An 8633-nucleotide genomic window follows, 5' to 3' on the forward strand; every position below is an offset into this window, starting at 1 on the left:
CCGACAACGATGAGACAGCCTATAAGGAGAGCTCAGAGACCTGGCCGGTTGGTGCCAGGACAACAACCTATCCCTCAACGTGATCAAGACAAAGGAGATGATTGTGGACTACAGGAAATGGAGGACCGAGCACACCCCCATTCTCGTTGACAGGGATTTAGTGGAACAGGTTGAGAGCTTCAAGTTCCTTGGTGTCCACATCACCAACAAATTAACATGGTCCAAGCATGCCAAGACATTTGTGAAGAGGGCACAACAAAACCTATTTCCCCTCAGGAGACTGGAAAGATCTGGCATGGGTCCTCAGATCCTCAAAAGGTTCTACAGCTGCACCATTGAGAGCATCCTGACTGCTCGGCCTCTGACTGCAAGGCACTACAAAAGGTAGTGCGTATGGCCCAGTACATCACTGGGGCCAAGCATCCAGCCATCCAGGACTCTGTACCAGGCGATGTCAGAGGAAGGCCCTAAAAATTGTCAAAGACTCCAGCCACCCTAGTCATAGACTGTTCTCTCTGCTACTGCACGGCAAGCGGTAATTGAGCACCAAGTCTAGGTTCAAGAGGCTTCTAAACAGCTTCTACCTCCAAGCCATAAGACTCCTGAACAGCTAATCAAATGGCTACACCAACCCCCCCTCCCTCTTTTACACTGCTGCTACTCTATGTTATTATCTATGCATAGTCACTATAATAACTCTACCCAAATTGACATACTATCTCAATTACCTCGACTGACCGGTGCCGCCGCACATTGACTCTGTACTCTGAGCCCTCTCCGGTACTCCCTGTTCACCCACGACTGCGTGGCCATGCACGCCTCCAACTCAATCATCAAGTTTGCGGACGACACAACAGTGGTAGGCTTGATTACCAATAACGACGAGACGGCCTACAGGGAGGAGGTGAGGGCCCTCGGAGTGTGGTGTCAGGAAAATAACCTCACACTCTACGTCAACAAAACTAAGGAGATGATTGTGGACTTCAGGAAACAGCAGAGGGAACACCCCCCATCCACATCGATGGAACAGTAGTGGAGAGGGTAGCAAGTTTTAAGTTCCTCGGCATACACATCACAGACAAACTGAGGAAGGCGCAGCAGCGCCTCTTCAACCTCAGGAGGCTGAAGAAATTCGGCTTGTCACCAAAAGCACTCACAAACTTCTACAGATGCACAATCGAGAGCATCCTGGCGGGCTGTATCACCGCCTGGTATGGCAACTGCACCGCCCTCAACCGTAAGGCTCTCCAGAAGTGAGGTCTGCACAACGCATCACCGGGGGCAACCTACCTGCCCTCCAGGACACCTACACCACCCCTGAAGGCCATCACAGACAAAGATCATCAAGGACATCAACCACTTCTACAGAGCCATCCTGCCTGTTCACCCCGCTGTCATCCAGAACACCGGGGGCAAACTACCTGCCCTCAGGACACCTACACCACCCGATGCTACAGGAAGGCCATAAAGCATCAAGGACATCAAAGCCACTGCCTGTTCACCCCGCTGTCATCCAGAAGGCGAGGTCAGTACAGGTGCATCAAAGCTGCTTCTATCTCAAGGCCATCAGACTGTTAAACAGCCACCACTAACATTGAGTGGCTACTGCCAACACACTGTCAATGACACTGACTCTACTCCAGCCACTTTAATCATGGGAATTGATGGGAAATGATTATTTCACTAGCCACTTTTTACCTTATATAATGTTTTACCCTACATTATTTTCATTTACGTAGATACTTACTCTATATCATCGACTTGTAATACATGTATCACTAGCCACTTTAACTACGCCACTTGGTTTACATACTCATCTCATATGTATATACTGTACTCGATATCATCTACTGTATCTTGCCTATGCTGCTCTGTACCATCACTCATTCATATATCCTTATGTACATATTCTTTATCCCCTTACACTGTGTATAAGACAGTAGTTTTTTTGGAATTGTTAGTTAGATTACTTGTTTGTTATTACTGCATTGTCGGAACTAGAAGCACAAGCATTTCGCTACACTCGCATTAACATCTGCTAACCATGTGTATGTGACAAATAAAATTTGATTAGATTTGATTTGATTTTTACCTGTACCCCCTGTATATAGCCTCGCTATTGTTATTTTACTGCTGCTCTTTAATTATTTTTTACTTTTATTTCTTATTCCCTTTTTTACTGTGTTTTTTTGTAACATTTTGATTTTTAATCTGCTTTGTTGGTTAGGGGTCGCAAGTTATCATTTCATGACAAATGCAATTTTATTTGATTTTATTTACTGCTCCATTCAGCCCACGTGCCTCGCCAGCAGAGCAGCGGTCTCAGGGTGAGAGTGAGTTCATTGGCTGATAGAGCTCTTCAGGTCATCACCATGGGACAAGGGTCTATTGGTCTTTCTGTCTTATATCATCAGGCCAGGACCACTTTAACCATCTCAAATCCTTATCTTAACCATTGAGTTGAATAGGTTTAAGTGTGGGTAGACATTCTGAACATACACAGAATAGGTCTGAACCCCAGCCAGAGGTCATGTTGAGTCTATTCTATTCTGAAATGGCACAAATAGTGCCAATATAGCTGTTTGCAACAGGCTGTGTTCTCCTCGTTGACTCCACATTGATACATGAGCCCTTCCGGTACATTTCTATGGAAACACCCCACAGTGCTTGGCCAGATAGTGATATACAGACAGTACAGCATATGATCTGACTGCTGATGTGAGCACAGCAACCTTAAAGATACGCTTTAAACTCCTTTCCTATATTCCAAATTGAAAACATATATTAGGACTTTTCATCTCTGTGTGTTGACACATTCACCATGTAACAACACATGATATCAGCCACCGTATGCAGCACTAAGTCAACGACTTCCCTGCCTCTCGTGCCAGAGCTCCTCATTCTCCTTAAGCTTTATGTTTTGGCCTTTTAAAAAGCAAGTTATAGCTCTTTATGATTCAATTCCCATGTTGTCCTCCAGGATGCTGCCAAGGGGCTTCTCCCTGTCACTCAGAGGCCTAGTGGCTGGTGAGATAACTGTTCTCTAGTGCTCTAAACCAGACAGATGTTCTCTCTCTCTCTCTGTTTGTGCATGCATGTGTGTATCTGTGTTTGGGTGCATGTCAGTTGTTCATTTTAAACATAGGGGTTTGGCTCTGATACAAGGCTGCCCAACAGAGTTAGAGTAAAATAAGTTAAAGAGACATTCCCTTTCAAACAACATTCCAGGTAATGTACAACAGATTGTTGAGATGAGAAGAGATGGTTTATACCATGCGTATGACTGACTGTTGAATCAGGGTTGTGTATGAACCACAAACTCCCACTGGGCACACACTGGTTGAATCAATGTTGTTTCCATGTCATTTGAATGAAATTATGTTGAGCCAACATGGAATAGGCGTTGTGACCAGTGGGCTTTTTTACATTGAGGTAAAGACTAGGCATTGGTTTGGGGACGTAACATAACTAGTCAGGTCTTAGACAATGTTACACATTATGAAAACTTCACTACTTCATCCATTGACACTACAAGTCTTTACCTCACCTGTGAGATTGCCATTGATCATCATCGTCAATGACGTAAATATATTTTTAACCTCAGAAATGAGTTTAAAGAGAGACCACCTCTTGCTTTGATGTATTGGTGTATCTGTCCCTACAAATCACACATTGTCTGGTCCTCTCTGCCATTAGCAGAGTGATTGAGACTGAGTATCATCCAGATCGTCTTTCTAACTGACTCTGAGCCGTGCTACGTCAGGAGGGGAAAAACATGATCTGAACCTGTCAGATATGACCCTGCCAACCCCACTGTCAGCAAGCCTCTCAGCTCAGTGGTTTGGTGTAGGAACCATTTTTCACAGATTTTCAGTGAACCATCCTCTGGTGCATCAGCAGCCCAGCTGTTGTGTCTCTGACTAGGGGAAACAGGTGGGTCCAGGTCCTTCCGGGATCAGGCCTCTCAAGTATCCACCCAGTCTGATTTCACTGAGGGAATGAAAGGAAGTTATTTTTCAATGGCTGGGTGAGTTTGGATGTGCTTACAGTACAGTACCACAGGTCTCTCTTTTGGGACAAGCCTATATCCAATGCTCACTCTCTCTCTCTGTCTCTCCCTTTGTGACATGACAATGCACGTGCTTTCTCACTCTATGAAATCAAATATTTGGGTTTAGGTTTAATGCCTTTTGATTTGACAGCTCCAATGTAGTCCCACCTCCAACACCACCAAAACAACCGCTATGCGGATGGCAGCTATTGAGGGTCTGATTGAATAGAGCCCTTAGAGTTTAAGGCCACGATTCAATCAGATTGCGCTTTGTCGTCAATGCAGTCATTTCCCATAAAGCCAACATATGCAATGTTTATCGTGAATGCAGTCTCAACAAACACGGGAACAACAAAGCCTTTAAAAGGTGCATTACCCCTGTGTTGGTTGACACGGCGCCCTAGGAACAACCTAAGCAGAGAGCTCCTGTAAATATATACATATTTAGTTATTTTTTGTGTTTCTAAGTGTTTTTTTTTTCATCAGCTGTTTTGTTTTTTAAAAACATTGAATTGTATTGCATATTTGACCCACAGATTTGCAGATAGACTGGCAGGTCAACTCTTTTGGGTTTGGCTAGCTAGCTGGCTTATCGTTTTTATTCGATTGATACAGCTGGACATTGTGCCAGCTTTTTTGATTCACCTGGCTGCTGGTTCATGATCTTTTGAAAACATAAATTGAAGAGTCAACTGAAGCTTGAGAGGAATGGGAGTTGCAGTAGAGGAATGCAGTGCTGAGGCAGAGGGCTTGTAATGAGGACGACTGGCTACTACGGTACTCTGAACTGTGCTTGGTGAGATTTCTGGTGCCCAGAGCTGCTGAAGTATCACCCAAGTGGGTGTGCCATAAATTGTCAGTGGCTACATGACTTAGGCTTGTTCCCAGAGAAGCCCTCTACAAGAACATCACCAGACCACATCTTCATCAACCATCTCCCTGACCACCATCCTCTGATGAAGCCATGAACTGTCCCTCCAGCTTTGGAGGATGCATGCACTCAAATACTTGGCTTCTATTGGTTGATACATCATCATGAGTAGCCTAGCTATAGCTAGCTGGGTCAACCAATACATCATCATGAGTAGCCTAGTTATAGCTAGCTAGGTCAACCAATACATCATCATGAGTAGCCTAGCTATAGCTAGCTAGGTCAACCAATACATCATCATGAGTAGCCTAGCTATAGCTAGGCTACTCACAATGGTGTATTGCTTGTTTGTTTTTTGCTTTTGGAGAGCTTTGAGATTTATGAAAAGAGCTACAGAAATTGTATAAATTATTATTATTAGTTTTATTTTTGTGACATCACAGTTTTAGGGTACAAGTTCAAGTTCTGCCTTGGTGACACAATAGTTTTACGGCCCTATGGATGCGGTAAAGGAATCAATGGAATACAGAAGTTCCCTTGAACAGGTTGGCGCACATGAATCAAATCTGATCTAACAAAGTGGATATTCGTCAAATCTGTCATGATTTATGTATTATAACAGGCCCACAATGTGCCTTCTTAAGTCCGATTTGGATATATTTGGCTGTTTCTGCTGCATAACATGTAGAAGTTGTCCCTTTTCAGGTTTAGAAAAAGTGATTACTGAATACGAACTCCCATTCGTAAATTCTGGCTAGCATAGCTAGCATACAGAAATCATTGTTAGTAGTCAAAGTCATTTTTTACTTTAATGCAGTTGATTGGTGACATGAGCATGTGTTGGGGTTGACATCCATACAAACATTATACTCACATTTTTGTGTAAAAAACACATAAACAACAGCCTAAATGTATGCACATTGTTCTAGGAGGCAATAATGTTTTAGTCAATTCCAAAACAAAATATAAGACAAGTAAAACATGTCTAAAGAAGACGTTTCAACATGGCCTTTGTTGCCTTTTTGTAATTGGATGTGGTGAGTAGAATTATTGGGCCTGACACCAAGTTTCAAACAATGACTTGGTTGCTCTTCTCAGTACAGCTACAGTTGGTTTGTCACTCATTCAACTGACAACAAGCTAGCAAGAGCACTACAGTAGTGAGAGCTCGTGAGGCAACCAGTAGAGCGAGCAGCCCCCTCTGTTTGATTAAACCAGCACAACCACACTTCTATAAATAAATGATTAGCTAAAAATGTAAATGTTGACCATATATCTCACATTCTCCCAATCTTGAGAAATGTTGCCTCTACATTGCAACTCTACAGGTAAATTACACCTTCAGCTACCTGTTGGTGTAACAGTATAGTTTCCGTCCCTCTCCTCGCCCCAACCTGGGCTCGAACACATCAACCACAGTCACTCACAAAGCATCGTTACCCATCGCGCCACAAAAGCCCCAGCCTATGCAGAGCAAGTGGAACAACTACTTCTAGGTCTCAGAGCGAGTGATGTCACTGACTGAAACACTATTAGTGCTCACCACCACTAACTAGCTAGCCATTTCACATTGGCCACACTCACCCCCCTTTTGACCTCCAGTGGTCTAGGGCACTGCACCGCAGTGCTAGCTGTGCCACCAGACACTCTGGGTTCAAGCCCAGGCTTTTTCGAAGCCGGCTGGGACTCCTGTGGCGGGCCAGGCGCAGTGCACGCTAACCAGGTCACCAAGTGCACAGTGTTTCCTCCACATTGGCTTCTGGGTTGGATGCGCGCTGTGTTAAGAAGCAGTGCGGCTTGGTTGGGTTGTGTTTCGGAGGACGCATGGCTTTCGACCTTCGTCTCTCCCGAGCCCGTACGGGAGTTGTAGCGATGAGACAAGATAGTAACTACTATCTACTAACTATGAAATTGGGGAGAAAAAGGGGGTAAAATTACAACAACAAAAAACAGATCACCGACCATTTCGAATCGCACCGTACCTTCTCAACTATGCAATCTGGTTTCCGAGCTGGTCATGGGTGTACCTCAGCCATGCTCAAGGTCCTAAACAATATCAATAAAAGACAGTACTGTGCAGCCGTCTTCATCGACCTGGCCAAGACTTTTGACTCTGTCAATCAACGCACTCTTAACGGCAGACTCAACTGCCTTGGTTTCTCTAATGACTGCCACACCTGGTTCACCAACTACTTCTCAGATAGAGTTCAGTGTGTCAAATCGGAGGGCCTGTTGTCCGGACCTCTGGCAGTCTCTATGGGGGTGACACAGGGGTCAATTCTCGGGCCGACTCTTTTCTCTGTATATATCAATAATGTCGCTCTTTCTGCTGGTGATTCTCTGATCCACCTCTAAGCAGATGACACCATTCTGTACACTTCTGGCCCTTCTTTGGACACTGTGTTAACTAACCTCCAGACGAGCTTCAATGCCATACAACAATGCCATACCGCTTTTAAATGCAAGTAAAACTAAATGCATGCTCTTCAACCGATTGCTGCCCGCACCCTCCCGCCCGAATAGCATCACTACTCTGGACGGTTCTGACTTAGAATATGTGGACAACTACAAATATCTAGGTGTCTGGTTAGACTGTAAACTCTCCTTCCAGACTCACATTAAGCATCTCCAATCCGAAATTAAATCTAGAATTGGCTTCCTATTTCGCAACAAAGCCTCCTTCACTCATGCTACCAAACATACCCTTGTAAAACTGACTATCCTACCGGTCCTCGACTTTGGAGATGTCATTTACAAAATCGCCTCCAACACTCTACTCGGACTACATCCAATTTGCTATCACAGTGCCATCCGTTTTGTCACCAAAGCCACATATACTACCCACGACCTGTGTGCTCTCATTGGCTGGCCCTCACTCCATATTCGTCAGCAAACCCACTAGCTCCAGGTCATCTATAAGTCTTTGCTAGGTAAAGACCCGCCTTATCCCAGCTCACTGGTCACCATAGCAGCACCCACCCGTAGCACACGCTCCATCAGGTATATTTCACTGGTCATCCCCAAAGCCAACACTTCCTTTGGCCGGAACGAATTGCAAAAATCACTGAAGCTGGAGTCTTATATCTCCCTCTCTAACTTCAAGCATCAGCTGTCAGAGCAGCTTACCGATCACTGTACCTGTACACAGCCAATCTGTAAATAGCCCATCCAACTACCTCATCCCCATATTATTACTTACCCTCTTGCTATTTTGCACCCCAGTATCTCTACTTGCACATCATCATCTGCACATCTATCACTCCAGTGTTATTGCTAAATTGTAATTATTTTGCCTATTTATTGCCTACCTCCGTACTCTTCTACATTTGCACACACTGTACATATATTTTTCTATTGTGTTATTGACTGTACGTTTGTTTATGTGTAACTCTGTGTTTGTTTTTGTCGCACTGCTTTGCTTCATCTTGGCCAGGTCGCAGTTGTAAATGAGAACTTGTTCTCACTGGCCTACCTGGTTAAATATAGTGAAGGTGAAAAAAATACTAATAATGATAAAACTTGAGAATACTAAGTCTATTTAATTTACTAAGGTCTCCAATAAGAGTTAATTGATATCTGTTTGTCTGTAAACGTTCTCTGTGTGAAGCTGGGCTGCCAATGAAAAATCCATCCAGGAAGTGGGATTTTTTTTGTTTTTATTTTTCCATTGACTGCCTATACAGATTCCATTGACTTAGGACTCAAATTGCA

Source organism: Oncorhynchus tshawytscha, linkage group LG03 (genome assembly GCF_018296145.1).
Source record: "Oncorhynchus tshawytscha isolate Ot180627B linkage group LG03, Otsh_v2.0, whole genome shotgun sequence".
Lineage (NCBI taxonomy): Eukaryota > Metazoa > Chordata > Actinopteri > Salmoniformes > Salmonidae > Oncorhynchus > Oncorhynchus tshawytscha.